Source organism: Drosophila ananassae (assembly GCF_017639315.1).
Source record: "Drosophila ananassae strain 14024-0371.13 chromosome 4 unlocalized genomic scaffold, ASM1763931v2 tig00000054, whole genome shotgun sequence".
In the NCBI taxonomy this organism is placed as follows: domain Eukaryota; kingdom Metazoa; phylum Arthropoda; class Insecta; order Diptera; family Drosophilidae; genus Drosophila; species Drosophila ananassae.
Genome location: NW_025319037.1, coordinates 8328633 through 8346990, shown reverse-complemented (window position 1 = coordinate 8346990; position 18358 = coordinate 8328633). Strand labels below are relative to the sequence as shown.

At 37.7% G+C, this 18358-nt stretch overlaps 1 protein-coding gene across 2 annotated transcripts in view; it reads left to right on the top strand.

Annotated features, from left to right (window-relative positions):
* Positions 1-18358, top strand: part of LOC6505482 (transcriptional activator protein Pur-beta) — a 505448-nt gene that overhangs the window by 311512 nt on the left and 175578 nt on the right. The window lies entirely within an intron of this gene.

Here is an 18358-nt window from a genome sequence, read left to right as displayed (position 1 = left end):
CCCATTCCACCCTTGCCAGCGGAGTTTCCAGTGTCCAGGTGGAACCAGCGCTCAGTCGGTGGTTTTAAGCCTCGCCTCCTCTTCCTCTTCCTACTTTCAGCGGATATTCAGGTGGAGGATATTCAGAGTGGGCTGAGTTTCATTCGGTCTTTTCGACGATCGTAGGCTGCAATCCTTATATAAGTAAGGTTTTTAAATCTCCGATTAGAATTATGATGTCGCAGTGCAGCTTTTGGAGAATCGATTTAATAACCGTCGGTTGTTATTTCAGGCTCATGTGAACGAGATTCAGGCCTCAATTTATTGGAAGGCGAGCCTTAAAAAATTTGGGGACGACAGTTCAGCGATTTTTATGTTGATGATCTAATTTCCGGAGGTGACTCCATAGAGGAGGCTACCAACATAATGCAGCAAATATCGGGGATCCTCGCCGAGGGCCAATTTCGGTTGAGAAAGTAGTGCTCCAATATTTCTGAAGTGCTCTCTGACGTACCGGAAGAGGATCGAGAGTCTATCATCACAATCTGAAGTGGAGATTTATGGATTTTGTGACGCCAGCATTGGTGCAGCTTGGTGCATTTATGGTGCATTTATGTCGTATCGAAGGGTACAAGGTCATAAAGTCATTTACTCTGCTCAAAGTCCCGAGTCGCTCCTCTAAAAACAGTTACGGTACCTAAACTGGATTTATCTGGAGCAGAGTTGCTGGCTCGGCATATGTCGGAAGTAGCTCAGTTGAAGGTCTACGATGGGAGGTATTTCTGCTGGTGCGATTCTGCTGTGGCGCTGTCCTGGATTCGGGAGGGGCCTGCTCGTTTTAATGTTTTCGTCGCCAATCGAGTTTCAAAAATCCAGGAATTGACCAGAACGATGGAATGGTCCTACGTCTTTGAACCCGGCAGACATCCTCTCGCGTGGTGCTCTTCCCAAGGAGTTAGTTACTGACAACCTGTGGTCCCATGGCCCTGCTAATCAAATCCCCGTACGTTGACGTGACAGCTGGGTCCAAGTACGCCAACTCTTTTCCAGCACTGCAGCGTGTGTTCGCTTATGTGCAAAAGTTCTCACAGCGAGTCCATCACAACGGTGTCACTGCTAGCGACATCAAGGCTGGAACCCACCTATTATTGCGTCTGGTGCAGCGTGTATATTTTTGGGATGACATAAAGGCGCTTCAGAATGGAAAGGAAATTTGGCATACTTGCCACATCCTCTCCTTTTTTAGACAAGTTTGGCCTGTTGCGTGTTGTCGGTCGTTTAAGAAATTCTACATTGGATTTTGATAGTCGCCATCCAATTAAATTGTTATATATATTATATTGTGTAATGATATTGCTATACTTGTTGATTTCCATGAGCGTAATCTACACACGTGCTCTGCTGGCTATTATTCGATCCTAATACTGGCCGATCGGGGGGAGGAAAACGGTGACGAAGGCATTGCACAAGGGTATCCGATGCTTCCGCACCAAGCCTCGGTTGCTGGAGCACATTATGGCTGATCTCCCGGAGCAAAGAGTCAGCGGTTGTCAGGTTTTCGGAGTGACTGGTGTGGATTTTTGTGGCCCATTTTACTATAAGCCAGAAGATCGCAATAAAGCTCCCGTAAAATGTTACGAGAGTGTTCTCATTTGCTTTGCCACTAAAGCCGTGCACTTAGAGCTTGTAAAGGATCTAGCCACATCTGCGTTTTTACATGCTTTAAAACGGTTTAAATGCACTCGCCGAAAGCCTCAGCACATTTGGTCTGACAATGCGACCAATTTTGTTGGAGCTAAGAACGAGCTAAAGGATCTGCTCCAACTCTTCATAAGCGATGAGCATCAACGTGCGCTTCTGGAGTTTTGCGCGATTGAGTCCATCGAGTAGCATTTTATTCCTTCTCGATCTCTGCATTTTGGTGGACTCTGGGAAGCGGCTGTCAAAACTGCAAAGCATCATTTTTACCGGGCCGTTGGATCCTCCGTTCTTGGATTTGACGAGCTGCGAACTCTGCTTTGTCACATTGGTGCTGTCATAAACTCACGGCCTTTATTGTCTCTTTCAGAGGATCCTGCAGACCTTGATGTTCTAACGCCATCCCATTTTTTAACTGGTGGCCCGTCAGACAGTTTTATCGAGCCTGATGTCACAATGGGTCAGGCAGCAGCCACGGCATAAATTGAATCAATATAAATGTAACATATATATATAAATGTAATAATTATAGTTAAGCATATAATCATTTTCTCATCGCTGTTGTTAGTCGCAAGCCGACTCTTCTCGGCCGCTCGACTTTATTTTATCTTTGTCATTAAGTTAACGAGCTTTCGCCCGTCCTATGCTAAAAGGCGGGCCCACTTGTACTCTCTATCTCAGTGCATACGCATTCTAAATCGGAGCTTTCTGGCACTCCATTTCATATGCGAACAAAATAAACATTTTATAACGTTGTGAAACAAATAATTCCCCTTGTTATTTTGAAAAAAAAGGGAAAAAAATCGTTGAAAAGGCTCAATGGCCAAACAGTTAGAGAGTTGGGACTTTCCACGCATGTTATATTTGACCAAAATATCTTATGTACAAAATTTCATAAGGATCGGCCGACTATATCCTATAGCTGTCATAGAACGATCGGAATTGGCATAACTTTGGTGTTTTTTAAGTTAGAAAGATGGGATTTGGTACAGATTCCATTTTGGGAAAAATAATCTAATTTTCCAAATTTCATAGTACTTCCAACTATGTCCAATAGCCGCCATATAACTGAACGATCGGAAATGGCACAACTGCAAGGGTTTTCTTGTTTTTATAGCTTTTAATCCATGTTTTGACCCAAAAACGGTGGTGGCTGTAATTTAAGTAAAGCTGTGTTTTTTTTATATGCATTATATGTTCAATGGGGGCAAATGCATATAAAGCTTGTTACTAGTAAAATTGTGCATTTGTCGAGGACCGAGGGGAGAGCGTTGTGGTTCCTAACACGGAGGGCCTGAGTTCGAGTCCTAGTTGGGCCAATGTTTCTATTTTACTTTTGAAGCCCTGCTTTTATTTGGATTTTTATTTGGATAAATAAAGCAAAGCTGTAAAGATATACTCCAAGTTTTTTAAGGTATTGACCAAATATATGCAGACTCCAAAAAGCAAAGTTGCCAATCAAATACACACACATGTATAAGTAAATGCAAGCTTCACAGGAGGCTGGACAAAATTGGTAGCTGCACTTACAGGACTATATCTTGAGTTAACGAATTTTTCCAGATATAAGCGATATATCAAAAGTTGCGTCATCTCAAGAGCTATCTCAACGTGCAGTATGAATATGATCAAATGAGCCAATTTTAAAAAATTATTTTTTTTCTTTAAAAAAAAAATTATTTTCAGTGTATTTTTAACAAAGTTTTTTTAATTTTTTGCCGTAAGCTTCAGGTATTTCAAAAAGTTGTAGAACATTAGTTGCTCATATGACAGTAACAAATATTTTTAGTGATTAAAAATTTTTTTACTTTCACCCTAATTTCTCCCAAACTAAATAACTTTTGGAATATGTTTCGACAAAAATGATCTAATTGAAACAATTCCGAAACAGCCGAAGTTTGTCTGATGTGAAGAAGCGATACTCACAAACCGAAAAAGGAAGCTTGGCACTGGTATGGGCGGTAGAAAAATTTTATTACTACTTAGCCGGTTTAGAGTTTGAATTGGTTACCGACCACAAGCCGCTCGAGACAATATTTAAGACATCATCAAAACCACCAGCTCGCATCGAAAGGTGGCTCCTACGACTACAGACTCAAAGTTATTTTTAAAGCTGGGATGGAAAACATATCAGACACGTTGCCTCGCCTACATATCATCGACAAAGGATTTCGAGTCAAGAGCCGAAAATAGCATTTTTCGTAAACTGGAGAGCTCAAGTCAGGAGAATCATCACATTCAAAAAAAAAAAAAAGGAAAACAAAATATTTAAAAAAAAAAAGAGTGAGACACATAAGCATAATTAAAAGAGTGACTGAGTAACAGTTGGTTGTAAGTCAAGAAAATCATTAATAAAAAATGAAATAAAATCCTTAACTGAGCAACAGTACGTTGTAAGTTAAAAGAAAAAACACTATTAAACAGAGAAATAATCTGTTTGTACAGAGGCCGTTAGCCTGGTAATAAGATGACATAATCAGAGGCAGTTTGCCAAAATAATAAATAAATGAAATTTTGGTTTTCGTTTGGGTGAAAATACAATAAACCCTTTCCTGTGAAACTTTTGAAAAATCACTGTTACGAAACGAGTGGGAAAGATGGTTTCGCGCATTTCGAATATATATCGATGCTGAAGGGATTGAAACACCTAGCAGAAAAAGAAATAAGCTGCTTTACTTGGGAGGCGTGCAATTGCAAACGGTTGCTTTCTCTTTACCCGATGCTCTGGTAGACCCGGATAATAACAAAGAAGTCGACGTATTTTTGGTACTGGTTACCAAAAGCTAAATGATTATTTTTCACCGAAACAAAACTCAAACGTTTAAAACAAAAATGTTTAGGAACCTTTCACCTTCGGAAGGTGAGAGTTTTGCAAAATTTTGCGTAACTATCCGGTTACGTCAGAAAATGCAGAAATGCGATTTTCGGCTCCACTAAAGCCGAAATTGAAGAGATCTATTTTTTTTTAGTAGCGAGCAACTGCACGTAGCAAATGTCAAGCCTTAGTAAAGTAAAGGAGGAAGTAAGAGCCGGAAGTTGGTGGAACCGACTGGTTTTCTCCAAAATACAAAATAAAATAAGAAAAGCAGAGAGGCGCTCGACGGTGGATTTTGTGCGTCTATAACCACCGCAAAATAATATTTGGGGTTTTTTGCGGGAAAACAGTAAAATAAAATACTTAAAAATAAAAATAAAGAAATAAGTAAATAAGGGTGAGACCTGCCTGGATCGAAGACGGATTTAAAAGATAAAATCGTGGACTCCTGGACTTCGCTGGAATTGAAGAAAAAGCTACTGGAGAAAGTGCATACCTTGACTGAAGTATTCGAAGCTTGTAGAGTAGAAGAAAAAATTATTAAGCAATCACAAACAATGATTTCTAAGTCGGAAAGATAAACAAAAAATAAAAAAAATATCATGCCGGAAACCAAGAAAGGGTACAGAATGCGGTAGATGTGGTAGAATGGGTCCCTTTGACGATAACCTGACCTGCCCTGCGCGACAAGTAAAATTGTTGCATTTTAATTGTTGCATTTTTAAATATTCCAACGACGGCTTCAAGAGTTCTTGTCACCATGCCCCAACGTTCTTAATGTATATAGATGATGTCATAATCTTTGGATCAAATGAAGGTGAACATGACGAGACTGTCAGGAAAGTCCGGGAAATATTCAAAAATAATAATGTGGTACTAAATGACTCAAAATGTGTTTGGAAAACTCACAGGTTGAAATTTCTAGGCCACATTCTATCAGACAAGGGTATCAGTGTCGATCCCAAAAAAAGTAGATTTTATCACTTCATTCCGAGATCCGAGAAATAAGGAGGAGACGAGAAGCTTCCCAGGTTTTGTCACTTACGTCGGGAAGTTTATTCCGGATTTAGCCGATCGTACAGAACCGTTGAGGAAATTGTTGGGAAAGGACACTAAATTTGTCTGGGGCCCCAAAGAGAAAGAACCGTTCAACGATTTGAAAACTCAGCTGGCTGAAATACCAAGACTTTCATACTTCAATATAAAACATCGAACACGTCTGATTGCAGATACAAGCCGGGTGGCGCTGGGAGCAGTTCTGTTACAATTCACAGAAGGAAGCGAACCCCAGATCATTTCTTATGCCAGCCGAAGTTTGTCTGATGTGAAGAAGCGATACTCACAAACCGAAAAAGAAAGCTTGGCACTGGTATTGGCGGTAGAAAAATTTTATTACTACTTAGCCGGTTTAGAGTTTGAATTGGTTACCGACCACAAGCCGCTCGAGACAATATTTAAGCCATCATCAAAACCACCAGCTCGCATCGAAAGGTGGCTCCTACGACTACAGACTCAAAGTTATTTTTAAAGCTGGGATGGAAAACATCTCAGACACGTTGCCTGTGTTACATATCATCGACAAAGGATTTCGAGTCAACAGCCGAAAATAGTATTTTTCGTATACTGGAGAGCTCAATCCCTATGTCAATGAGCATTTCGGAGATAGCTGCGAAAAGCATCCTTGATGAAGAAATTGTGGATGCCATTACTTGCTTGCAAGATGATTCATAGACTTCTGTCGCATTAAATAACCTCTACCCGTTCCGATTCGAGCTTTCCACAATCGGGAAAATCCTACTGAGAGGAAACCGTTTAAACATTCCGAGCGATTATAGATCGCATTCCAACACAAAAATAACTATAAAGAGGAGATACAGAAATTCGTGTTGATGTACAATGTAACCCCACATAGCAACACAGGTACTGCTCCTACGCAGTTAATGTTTAACAGGCTGATCCGTGATAAGATGATAGGGGTTCAGGATTTGGGCGCGGAAGTATTAGACTCAGCAGAACGAAACCAAGACTGTGTTGCAAAACAGAAGGGGAAAGAATCAGCTGATAAAAAGAGAGGGGCGAAGGAAATTGATATAGGAGTATGTGACAAGGTCCTAATAAAAAATGTTGTCTTCCCATATAAGCTAACGCCAAACTTCGACCCTACCGAATACGATGTTATAGAGAAAAAAAGAAAAATAGCTATAGGGTCAAAAGATGGTAGACGTTTAACCAGGAATATTAGCCACCTTAAGAAGATACCAGTATGGATCTAGTCGGACAGTAGCTCCACAGTCCACAGTCGGACAGGTACATGTCACTCCACCAGAAGAGATGACAAACACAGAACAAACGGAACACCAGCCAGCACAGACAGCTGGGATGGAACCACCAAGCTTGGACCAAGGATTGAAATTAAAGCTGGTAAAAAAAGGAGGGATATGGGAACCGGCGGCGAAGAGCAAGGGCGATGGCGGTAGCAGCGACGTCAGCGCCGACGTCAACGATTGATTCCTCTCCGCGATCTCTGGATGTTCTAAGTCGAACACGTGTGGTTGATGGACCAGTTTCGCCAGTCCGAAAATAAAGTGTAAAATTAATAAGACTAAACAACATACAAATCTATTCATTGCAAACGGGATTCTTGGATCAATACATTGTTACTTTGTAGTGTCGATTGGTGGATTTTTTAATTTTTCCACTAGAAATATTGAGTTGTTAGCCGCGCGAGTTCCGTTTATATTTAACTTATTTTTTATTAAACAATTTCAATTAATTAACGACTAACGACATTAAACGACTATCATTTAATTAATTATTTTTGGTGGTAAAAAATAATAAATTATTTTTTAGAATACAAAAATAAAAAATTATAATTCTATAAGAAGAGAAAATAAAATGTGAACTGATTCAATTTTATAAATTAAAAAAAATATTTATATAAATAATCTCTGTGGACGGTAGTCCACGAGGTGACGACCGCGCATTCCTTGGTATGCGCGAGGAGACTCTATATATAGCCGAAGAATTAAAAATTTTCTCTAGTCATCCTTTCTGAATGAATTATATACCAATCGAAAGGTATTGTTTAAATTAGATACATATTTCCAAACATTTTCCAAAAGTTGTTTGGTTTGGGAGAAATTAGGGTGAAACTAAAAAAATCACTAGATAGATTTTTCTTTATTCGCATTCTACCAATCCGATCCGAGAAGTTATTCAAAAAATTCGATTTTCGAATTTCAAATAATATTTGGAATAATATAACAGCTCTTTCCAAATAATATTATATAACAAAATCTCTTCACGAGGTAAAGTACCGGTGACGAACCTGCATGCGAAACCCAAAATATCTGATATCAATTTTAGTGACGAAAATGTGCTATATAGGTGTACAAAACTTTCTATGCATTTTAATTTGGACAAACTTATACGATCTGCCAAATTTCATAAGGATCGGCCGTCTATATCCTATAGCTGCCATATAACTGATTGATCGGAAAAGCCAGCCAAATTTCATAAGGATCGGCCAACTTTATACGATCCGCTACATATCTAATTATATTAGATGCGTGGCGCCACCTAGCGGACTGCGACTCAACTGCAAGGGTATATAAACTTCGACTCGGCCCGAAGTTAGCTTTCCTTTCTTGTTTTTGTTTTAAAAATGTCTATTTTTGCTAAAGTGATTGTATCGATTAAATTTTGGATATCAAGTGTAATTAATTGTAGTCGGTGTTGTCTTACTTTTGTTTCTTTGTTAACAACAATTGTGTTAAGAATTTTGATCATACTTCTTGAAATATACGTGAATTTATTGTAAATTGTTTGTTATTGTTTTCTGTCAGTTCGTTAATTTTGTTTTTGATTCTTATTAAGTCGTCATGGTCTGGTGTACCTGCTAGCCATTTCCATGCTGTGCCCAATTCGTTAATGCCTCTTTTATTTCATGATGGTATTCATTGGGACATACGAATTTTTATAATATTTAGATTTTGGGAAATGTCCCAGTCTGAGTCTCAGTTGCTGTTGTTAGTATTTTTATCTTCTATTCTAATTATTTCTTTGTAAAAACTTAGGTTTGTGATATGAAAGAGGTCCTCAAATGAGTCATACGTCAATACGTCGTTTTCATTCTTCAGTAGTAGGTATTCGTTGTTAGTGTAGTCGATTATTTCGGAGTGGCAAGTGATTATCAAAATGGTGATGATAAATGTTATTTCCATTTTCTGTAAAATATGGGTTATTTAATGTTGTCTTTAAGAATAACTCGTTTCCTATTATTAATGATTACTTTGTTTGGTAGGTTTTCTTTAATGACATGTTTTTTTCGTTCTCCGTGTATTTTTTCGTATACTACTTCTCCTACATGATAATTTTTATATAATTTATTTTTATTATGATAATCTAACATTTTAGTTTGTAGTTTTAATGGTAAGTCACTGTGATCTATTTTGTTTAATAAAATGTCGTATGGTTTTTGATTTGTTACTGAATGAATTGTCATATTGTAGCTTTTTGCTGCTCTTATAATAACTTCGGGATATTCTAGGAGACGGTACTCATCTTTAACACAACGAGCTATCTCAGTTAGGGTTGAATGGGCTCTTTCAACTTGTCCATTCGAAAGGCTATGTCTGGGGTCTGCGTAATGGGAAAAAAAATCTGATCTGCCAATTTTCATAAGGATCGGCCGACTATATACGATCCGCTATATATCTAATAATATAAGATGCGTGGCGCCACCTAGCGGACTGCGACTGAACTGCAAGGGTATATCAACTTCGGCTCCGCCCGAAGTTAGCTTTCCTTTCTTGTTTTTTAATTGAACTTGAATTTCATCTCTGTATTAATCTTGGGTTGTAGATATTCTTTAAGGACTGTAGCTAAGTTCTCTGGTTGATCATATTCAATAATATGACGTTTATTTTCAAATACATTTATCTGTTCATGTGAAATTTCCCTTTGCTATTAAAAGTTGTTGTTTAAATTGATTAAGGGGTTTTTTTGTTTCGCCTATAATGTTACTAAAGCTACTTTCGGCTGAGTGTTGGGTTCCGTAATCCGTGGACTCTACATCTTCATCTTCTCTAATATTATTTATTTCAATTCGGGACAGTGAGTCTGCTACTACATTGGTAGTACCCGGTTTATACAAAATTTTTGGGCTGAAGCTTTCTATGTAATTGAACCATCGTTTTAATTCCACATTTGGGTTTTTATCCGAAATTGCGTATGAGAGCGGTTGATGGTCTGTATGTATTTCTATTCCTGATACTCCGTACAAATAGTTTCTTAGGTTTTTTAATGCGCAAACTATTGCTAAAAGTTCTTTTTTGTTAGTCGCATGATTTCTTTCAGTTTTGTTAAGGGTTTTTGATATAAAAGTGATTGGGTATCCGTCCTGAGAAAGTACTGCTCCTATAGCTAAGTCAGATGCGTCAGTTGTTAATGGTAATTGTTTTGAATAGTCTGGTTGGACTAATTCTATTTGGCAAATTAGGTGTTCTTTGAGTTCATTAAATGCCTGTATTGCAGTCTCGTCAAGAGTAATTGAAACATTTTTTGACATCCTCTTGGAAATTTTTCCATTGGAGCCTTCTAACAATCTAGTCAGGGGTTTGGCAATGGTTGCATAGTTTTTTACAAATTTTCTTTAATATCCAGTGAGGCCCAGAAAGCTACGCAGCTCTCTGATATTTTTGGGTATGATTGAATTTAGGTCTTTGAAATGTTGTTCGAGGGATTGAGAGAAAATAATTATATCGTCCATGTAGACATGGAAGAATTTACCAACATGTTCTCGAAGTATATCATCCATTGCCTTCTGGAAGATTCGAGGTGCGTTTGTTAACCCGAATGGCATTCTAATGAATTCGTACTTTTCGTTGTTAATTAAAAATGAAGTTTTTTCTACGTCTGATTCTTTCATCCTGTGGTGTGGTGGTGGAAACCTGATTCTAAGTCTATGGTACTAAAGTATTTAGCTTTTCCTAGATTTGATAAAATAACTGTCGGATCTTGCATGGGGTATCTATCTGGAATCGTGCTAAGGTTTAGTTTTCTGAAATCGATGCATAGTCTATGTTTAGGGGTGCCATCTTCATAAGTACCTTTTTTTGATACTACAATTACGGGTGAGTTGTAAGGACTTTTGCTGGGTCTAATGATTTCATCATTATTCATTCGGTGTATTTCTTTATTAACAAATTCGTTTACTACTTGTGAGTATGGGTACTGTCAAGACAGATCTACTCAAGGTAGATCGGTTTATCGTTAATTGTGTCTATTTCACAACGAACGTCCGTCCAGAATGGTAAATTTGTATTAATTTCTGAATGTACTTTTTTTATTGTGCTTATTATTAGTTCAATGTAGTTTTCTGTATCGGTTTCGTCTGTATTGTTTTCTAAATTGTTTATTCCGAAAATATTTTCGTGTTACCCATATTCTTATATGCTGCAGTGTTTATATCGATTGAATCAGATTTTACATCGGCATCGTGTTCAGTGTCAGAGTACCCTGAACCACTTGAGGGATAGTTGTCGGCAATCTGACTTTCGGTGCATTTGGAACCTGAGTATCCCAAATTTTTTGTGTCGGAATGAACATTGACGGCGTTTTTGGGTTTTATATAACCCAAACTGTTAGATTTGTAATTGTCAGAAGTATCGCTGACGGTGCTCTTAGAACTTAAGTGTTTCGAATTGTGTGTGTCGGACTGAACATCGACGGCGTGTTCGGATTTTATGTACCCCAAACTGTTATATTTATAATTGTCAGAAGAGTCGCTGACAGAGTTTTTGGACTCTGAGTGTTCTAAACTGTATATGTCGGAATGAACATCGACGGCGTGTTTGGGGCTTATATACCCCAAACTTTTTATGCTAAGTGAATTCTTGCTTGACAAATTTTCGTGGTTAAAATATTTGTCTAATATATATTTTTTTAGTGGAAGTATGGTTGTTTCTTTGTTTAGTTCTAATAAATTTATTTTTTCGTCATAGTGTAATTTTTCGATTTTTCCCTTACATTTTAGTGTGTCATTGTTCGTGTCAATGACTGCTCCTATCTTTTTTAGTAAATTGTATCCTATTAATAAGTCTGCCTTTAGGCCCTCTATTTCGTAAAAAATTTGTTTTGTTTGAAAAATTGTTATGTAGTGGCATTTTTTTATTGTTGAGTATCCATTAACCGTGGATAGTCTTTTGTAAATGGGAAATTCTATCCCGTTTTGGTAGGTACCTTTTTTTATATAACAGGCTGTGGCTCCTGTATCTATCAGAACATTACGTTTTTTATTAATTTTTTTGTCAAATCGTAATTCGTGTGGCAGACCTTTTCTTCTCCTAAAAAATGTTCCTCTTTGATATTATTTATGCGCATTTGTTTGTTTCTAGGTTGAGCAGATGACTCAATTTGTGCGCGTTTAACTGCCTGTTCTGGTTGTTGGAATGATTTATATTGGAGGCTATTTGTAGTTTGGTATTGTTCACCATTTGGGAATGTTTGGTTACTATTTTTATTTTGGATTTGGATGCTGGAGTCCACTTCTATAGGTTCGCTTCTGTTTTGGTATGTATTATTTCTTTGAGTCCAAGTATTATAACTTGGATAAGGATTATATCGAGTGTTATTGTGTTGATAGCTGTTATGGCTTTGGTAGCTATTACTATTTTGGGGGTTATTTTTGTTTTGGGAATTATTATTATTCTGAGGAGAACTTCTATTATTGTGCTGATAATTGGGATTTTGTCCATTATGATTTTTGTAATTGTCGTTGATTCTGTTCAGGCGCAATTGATTGCCCTGATTCTGACCATCAGATCTATAATATGGTTCGTTTTGGTTTCGTTGGTTATCATTATAAAGGCGCTGAGGTGCGCTAAATCGATAGGCGAACTGTGCCCTCATATGATTGCTCTCCATTTCTTGAACTCTAGCTAGAGCGTTTGGTAAGTCTGGAGGATTTAGGGAAAATAACATGCCAGAAATTGGGCCGTTTAGGCCAGTTATGAATACCCTCAAGGCGTTTTGTCTATGTCTGAGGTTTGCTTTTGTAGTTATTGGATTTTCTTTCCCGTACGTCATTATGGTTTTATTTATTAAAAGGGTTAACTTTTTATGAACCAAATTATAAAAGTCCATAACCGAAAATCTGTTTTGTATCAGGACACTTAATTCTTGTTCAATTATGTGGATTGGCCTCTTGTCGCTAAAGACAAAATCGAGTTTAGCCAAAATAGCGTCAAAGTTCAATACGGTTCCATGGTTTGTTAAAGCGTCATTGGCTTTTCCTACTATCTTGTTTCTTAAAATGGTTAGGGCTACAAAGTACCGACGGCTTTTGCGGACATAGAGTCCCATTGCCGTTTCCGCGGCTTCTCGCCAGGCTACGTAATTGTCTAGATTTCCAGAAAATGGGGTATGGTATCGTAAATCTGCTCGATTTGGAATTCGGTCACTAAATTGGATTTGGAATCAAAGAGAGAACAAAAAGTTTTTATTTCCTCTTGTAATGGTGTTAAGTTATTAGCTATCAATCGGACAATTAGGTCTGATGTTAATGTTTGTTCAGGTGTTTGTCGGCTTAAATTAGCGCTATGGCTAGTAGATGGAGTCTGTCATTTTGAAGTTTCTTAATTGTTCCAGTATTAATCAATCACTATTTAGCAAAACAGCAGGCAATTTTTATACCCTTGCAGAGGGTATTATAATTTTGGTCAAAAGTGTGCAACGCAGTGAAGGGGACATCTCCGACCCTATAAAGTATATATATTCTTGATCAGGATCACCTCCTGAGTTGATATGAGCATGTCCGTCTGTCCGTCTGTCTGTCTGTCTGTCTGTCTGTCTGTCTGTCGGTTTCTACGCAAACTAGTCTCTCAGTTTTGGAGCTATCGAGTTGAAACTTTGCACACATACTTTTTTTCCTTGCAGGTAGTATATAAGTCGGAACGGCCGGGATCGGCGACTATATCCTATAGCTGCCCTATAACTGATTGATCGGAAATGCCATAACTTTGGTGTTTTTTAAGTTAGGGTGTTGGGACTTTCCACACATGTTATATTTGACCAAAATATCTTATGTACAAAATTTCATAAGGATCGGCCGACTATATCCTATAGCTGTCATAGAACGATCGGAATTGGCATAACTTTGGTGTTTTTTAAGTTAGAAAGATGGGACTTGGTACAGATTACTTTTTGGGCAAAATAATTCTATATGCTAAATTTCATAAGGATCGGCCGACTATATACGATCCGCTATATATCTAATAATATAAGATGCGTGGCGCCAACTAGCGGACTGCGACTGAACTGCAAGGGTATATCAACTTCGGCTTTCACTCTCAGTTTTAGAGCTATCGAGTTGAAACTTTGCACACATCCTTCTTTCCTTTGCAGGCAGTATATAAATCGGAACGGCCGGGATCGGTCGACTATATCCTATAGCTGCCAAATAACTGATTGATCGGAAATGCCATAACTTTGGTGTTTTTTAAGTTAGAGGGTTGGGACTTTCCACACATGTTATATTTGACCAAAATGTACAAAATTTCATAAGGATCGGCCGACTATATCCTATAGCTGCCATATAACTGGTTGATCGGAAATGCTATAACTTCGTTGTTTTTCAAGTTAGAAGGATGGGAGTTTCAATGGATTCCTCTTTTGGCAAAATAATTCGATTTGCCAAATTTCATAAGAATCGGCCGACTATATACGATCCGCTATATATCTAATTATATAAGATGCGTGCCGCCACCTAGCGGACTGCGACTCAACTGCAAGGGTATATAAACTTCGGCTCCGCCCAAAGTTAGCTTTCCTTTCTTGCTGTTTTTTTTTTTTTTTTTTAAACTAAACAATCTATCTCACGTTTGTGATTTTTTTGGTGTTCCTCTGATGAAATTGCTTGTTTTCTTCCTTTCCAGTCCTTTTACGTTGAGTGAGGGGTCTTCTACCGTATTTTTTCGGTTCCTGTCGGGCTCACATTAGTTTCTTTTTGTTTGTTTGACATACAGGTTTTTTTTTTTTTTTTTTTAATTTTATTTTATTTAATTAGCTTTATTTTATTAAATTTTTTCACTTTTTTCGAGTTTGTTTGAGTTTTTACTTATTTTTAATCTCTTTTTTGTTTGTTGTGTTTGTGTGTGTTTTTTTTTGTAATTTTATTGTAGTTAATTTTTTCACTTTTTTCGAGTTCGTTTGATTTTTAACTTTTTGGTGGTTCAAAAAAAAAAAGTTTGTATTTTTTCATTTTGTTCTCTTTTTATACCCTTGTAGAGGGTATTATAATTTTGGTCAAAAGTGTGCAACGCAGTGAAGGAGACATCTCCGACCCTATAAAGTATATATATTCTTGATCAGGATCACCTCCTGAGTCGATATGAGCATGTCCGTCTGTCCGTCTGTCCGTCTGTCTGTTTCTACGCAAACTAGTCTCTCAGTTTTAAAGCTATCGAGTTGAAATTTTGCACACATCCTTCTTTCTGTTGCAGGCAGCACATAAGTCGGAACGGCCGGGATCGGTCGACTATATCCTATAGCTGCCATATAACTGATTGATCGGAAATGCCATAACTTCGTTGTTTTTTAAGATAGAGGGTCGGGACTTTCCACACATGTTATATTAGATCAACATATCTTATGTACAAAATTGCATAAGGATCGGCCGACTATATCCTATAGCTGTCATAGAACGATCGGAATTGGCATAACTTTGGTGTTTTTTAAGTTAGAAGTTAAGTTAGATGGGACTTGGTACAGATTCTATTTTGGACAAAATAATCTGATTTGCCAAATTTCATAAGGATCGGCCGACTATATACGATCTTCTATATATCTAATAATATAAGATGCGTGGCGCCACCTAGCGGACTGCGACTGAACTGCAAGGGTATATCAACTTCGGCTCCGCCCAAAGATAGCTTTCCTTTCTTGTTGTGTCACTTTTTCCTTGAAAAATTCCACTTTGGGCGTTGAGGTTATTTTAGTTATTACCGGTACTTGATATATAAGTTTTTTTTACATAGAAACCTTTATTTTTCAGGTCTATGATTTTTTTTTAGGCACTCGCGAATATCTTTTTTTAGTCGATATTTTTAATTAACGCGTGCCCCACGTTGGGCGCCATTTATAATCACGACGGGTTTTAACTTTAAAAAAAATAATATATTTAAACTTTATTTGGTTTCATTTTGTTGGGAATAATGTTCGTATATTCCTGTAACAGAAGTGGTTAGGTGCATCCAAGTGATTTGATAGAACTAAAACTCAAGTTAACATGTTTATGCTTACAAATATGTATGTTCATAAGAGAGTAGAAGATTTATAGCTCGCTCTCTCTGAGTAGATATAGGTTGCCAGATTGGTATATTATAATTACTAACATAATTCAACACTTTTGCTTAATCATAATATAATAATCTGAATATTGAAATTTTTAATATAGACCAAGTTGTCTAACGAATTCGCAGTGTTTCTGTTTACATAAATTCTTTGTTAGTAAGTCTGCGACATTCATTTCAGTATTTACATATTTCAAAGATATTTCATTAAACTTGACTTTTTCTCTGATGTAATGGTATTTAATATCTATGTGTTTAGTACGTTTATGTTGGACAGGATTTGTTGCGATATGCTGCGCACTGGTGTTGTCACAATTTATAGTCATGGGATATATATTTGGCCACTAAACTTCTATCAGTAGCTTCTGGAGATATGCAGCTTCCCTAGCTGCCGTTGCCATTGCAATATATTCAGCCTCTGTGCTGCTCAAGGCGACTACGCTCTGCTTTGCTGACGCCCAAGAAAATACGCCTCCAGCCATGAAAAATGTGTACCCTGAGTATTATTTCCTGTCCAGCTTGTCATTTGCCCAATCAGCGTCGGTAAAGCCATCGACTGAGCCATCGGATTTGCAGTAGTGAAGACTCAGATCTACGGTTCCAGAAAGGTAGCGTAATACGTGCTTCGCTGCAGATTCATGTTCCACGTGTGGGTCTGTGTTTCTTTGTGACAATTTGCTTATAGAGTGCAAAATGTCTGGTCGGCTTATAACTGCCAAATACATAAGCGAACCAATTAGTGATTGATAAGTTTTTATATTTACCTTTTTACAACTTTCGTTCGGGCATTGAGTTTGGAAACCAGAGTCAAGCGGAGTTGACGCGGTTCGGCAATTTTCCATACCAAATTTTTGCAAAAGTGCTAGAATGTATTTTTTTTGATTTAGCCGTATTTCGCCCTGCTTGCCATCTCGCTCTATTTCCATTCCAAGAAAATAGCTTAATGGTCCTCCGTCTTTCATATCGAATTTATGGGAAATCAGCTTTTTAATTTCTTCAATTTGATCCTCACTTGGACAAATTATGATGAGATCATCTACATAGACTGCAATGTAACTGTACTCCTTTTGCTGCTTTCGTGTGTATAGGCATACTTCGTTTTTACAGCGTTGGAAACCAATAGCTTTTAATGCCTCATTTAGAGTGTCATTCCAGGCCCGTCCGGACTGTTTGAGTCCATAAATTGCTTTTTGCAGTTTTAAAACTTTTTGGGGATTGTTCTTGTTGACAAAATTTTGTGGTTGTGTTAAGTAGACATCTTCATCTAGCTTGCTGTTAAGGTATGCATTAGAGACATCTATTTGGTGCATGAATAATTGTTTTTCCACGGCGATAGCTAATAACATGCGAATTGTCTCGTACCTTATAACTGGAGAGTATGTTTCTCAGTAATTCACATCAAATTGTTGCCCACAGCCTTTGGCAACCAAGCGGGATTTAAATCTCTCTATTTCGCCTTCTCTGTTTCTCTTGATGCGAAAAACCCATTTTGAGCCGATTGGCTTTATACCATGAGGTGGGTCCACCAATGTCCACGTTTTATTAGCGATTAGAGCGTCATATTCAGATTGCATCGATTTTTGCCAGTCCCTTTTGTATTCGCTGTCTAGGGCTTGCGTTACTGATTTCGGTGTTTCGAAATCTTCAAAAGAGTTTAGATTGTTTAATACCTGATACTCTTTTCTAGGTCTTCCAGGCTGCCCATTTCTTACGATTTTTGGTCTGCCAGGGCATCTTCGACCTTGTTCGCTCACATCTTCTTCATCAGATTCTGGTTCACTTGCGCTTACAAATCTCTCTCCATTATCGGTGTTGTCCAAACTGCTGCTACTGCTAATGCTATAATGTTCGGGCTCCTCCACGTCATCTTCAGGCTCATCAGGTTCATCAGTCATAGCTATTTCATTTTCTGCTGGTTTGGACTCAAAACGAATGATGTTTGTTGCGAAGTCATTAGTATTATGATTTTCAGGTTGTTTATTGGAAAACTCACCTTCAACGAATTGTACATCTCTTCTCTCCACTATTGTGCGTTTATCTTTGTCATATAGGCGGTATGCCTTTGCTGTATGAGAGTAGCCAACAAAAACGTATTCTTTGCCTCTAGTCTGGAGTTTATTTTTTACAGTTTTATCTAAGGCAAAAACCTTAGATCCGAAGATTCGAAAATGCTTTACTGATGGCTTGCATTTGTACCATATTTCGAATGGAGTACAACCATCTAAAGCTCTCGTTGGACATCTATTTCTAATATATGCGGCTGTTTGCACCGCTTCTGCCCATAAAAATTCTCCGATTTTTGCATGAGTTATTAGGCTCCTTGTCATTTCAATAATTGTACGGTTTGCGCGTTCAGCAAAACCGTTTTGCTGTGGTGTATAAGGGATAGTTAATTGTCTTTTAATTCCGCATTCATTTAAATAATTTTCAAAATCTCTATTTATGTATTCTCGACCATTGTCACTTTGCTTTTTTTTTGATTTAACATATAAGTTTTATTTACGTCGATCAGCCA